A 2354-nucleotide genomic window follows, 5' to 3' on the forward strand; every position below is an offset into this window, starting at 1 on the left:
GCCCTTCCCCGCCCGCGGCGGTCGCGGTCGCGGTCCCGGCCCCGGCTCGCGCTGCGCAAGCGCCCGACTCGCGCCTAGCCCCGGGCGACCCCGAACCACTGGCGCGGCGCCCCTCCCAGGCCAGCCCTCGGGAGTCAGCGCCTCCGCGGCACGTGACCGTCTCGCTCGCGGGGGCGGAGAGGAGCGCGGCGCCGGCCCGCCTTCCGTATCGCGGCGCCCGCCCTGCACCCCGAGACCTGCGAGACTCCCGCTGGGGTTCATGCGCTGTCCTCGTCTCTGCGAGTCCTGGCCCCGCGCTGCACTCCCCAGTCCGGGAGGACACTAGTTCAGGGACCCACCATGCTTAATAACCCTGGAAGATCCGTAAAACACCCAGGTCCCCCGCCACGAGCGGTTGACTCACAGTGACATCTAGTGGAGGAAGGGACACACGTGAACTGACACTTTGCTGTGTCAGGGAGCGACCTGGAATCAAGGCCCACAGAGGTTAGTGGGAATGAACGCTGCGCCGCGGGGTTTAAGCGTTGCCAGCCCCCGCTGGGGCGCGAACACCATTCCCTGCGCGATGAGTCCCGCCCTCCATTGCACCTGGATATTCGTAAACCTGCGGCAGGTGTCCCATCCCGCCTGCAGCACTGGGATAACACGCGAAAGCAATTTGCTACTACTGTAAAAACAAACAAAAAACCATACATTATGTGTGCTTAAATGCAATTTTAATTGAGGGCCTTCTGGCAAAAGACAATTGTTCCCTAAGGACCATTTTCCCCCTCTTGGCAATGTCGGTTTGCCCGGAGATCCCACATCGCTATTATAATAGTCTTTATTGTAATGCACAAACGTGAAGCGAACCTCCCTGCAAAGGCTTTTGACACTTTTTCCCCTTTTTCCCTTACCTGAGAGACTTGAAGCGTTTGCGAGTGCGTAGGAAACAATGTACTCTTTTCAAAACTGATTTTGCAGAGCTGAGGCTCGTTTACTGCTAATTCAGAGAATATTCAAATGACTTTGTTTGTATTTTCGAGCCCCTTCGTTTTTGCCACTTTATAGACTTCTATAAATGCACTTCAACCTCAGTATTCTTGTCTCTAACCCTACAAAATCACGTTGCATGCTTTTCTGAAACGTCATAATTTAATACAAACAGCGTCATTTCAATAGGCTCACAAACAGTTGCCAGCTGCAACATCAGGGTATCATCTGCTGAGATGCCACAGAAAAACAGCGGCAGCCCCTTACTAATTATGGGTTGTTGTTTTTTTTTTTTTTTCCTTTTGCGGTACGCGGGCCTCTCACTGTTGTGGCCTCTCCCGTTGCGGAGCACAGGCTCCGGACGCGCAGGCTCAGTGCCCATGGCTCACGGGCCCAGCCGCTCTGCGGCATGTGGGATCTTCCCGGACCGGGGCACGAACCCATGTCCCCTGCATAGGCAGGCGGACTCTCAACCACTGCGCCACCAGGGAAGCCCTTAATTATGTTTTTTTTAATGCATGTCTCTAAATGTCAGTATTCCACTAACATGAAATGGCAAAACTCGATTTTCAAATTGAAGAACGATCTGTGGACTCTACTGGAAAAAATACCGTTGTATTTCAATTGTTTCACACTCTCTCCTATCTGAGTCAAAGATTCTTGTTGTTATCGTTGTTTTCTTTATTTTCTCAAGAAATAAACACAGACGCTGAGCTAACTGACCTTGGCAACACCTTTACAGAATATAGTAAGACGGTATTAACTGCATTTTAGTGCAAATTAGTAGGCAGGCTCCGATAAAGGAAAAAAAAATCAGGTTGCTCTCTAGATACAATAGGATAAAAATAGAGATAAAGAATAAACCCCAGAATCTTTGCTAAAGTTTTCTTTTCGCCCATTCTAGAATATTCTGTTATCACCTACATTCATTCATTCATTTATTTACTTCCATTTATTCTCATGAGGACTGTCTTTCCCAGGCTAAGGGGAGTTGGCCTGACCTTTGGGTAAAGCAGCTGAGATGTCTACTCTGGACTCCCACACATGGGGGGAGAACTTTGCGGGGCACTGCACCTTATTCCTCTTTTCTGAACTTTATTAAAAATCATTTTTGAAACGTCTAATATTACTGACATCTCAAGATGCTATGAAAGTGCAGACCCGTGACCCTTGCAGGGACAGCCCTGGGTAAGGACATGGATCTGTTATCTTTTAACCTCCGTATCTAGCAGTAAACATTTGTCGGAAAGATCCACATCTAGTCTCTCAAATACCAAAAACAGAAAAAAAAAGAACATGAAACCACTAAAAAACAAAGGTTTGTACTCAAGTCCCTTGGGTGAAATACACACTGTAACTCGTGCTTTGCTCTTAGGAAAGAG

This window comes from Lipotes vexillifer, unplaced genomic scaffold (assembly GCF_000442215.2).
Source record: "Lipotes vexillifer unplaced genomic scaffold, Lipotes_vexillifer_v1.1 scaffold28, whole genome shotgun sequence".
NCBI classification, from domain to species: Eukaryota; Metazoa; Chordata; class Mammalia; order Artiodactyla; family Lipotidae; genus Lipotes; species Lipotes vexillifer.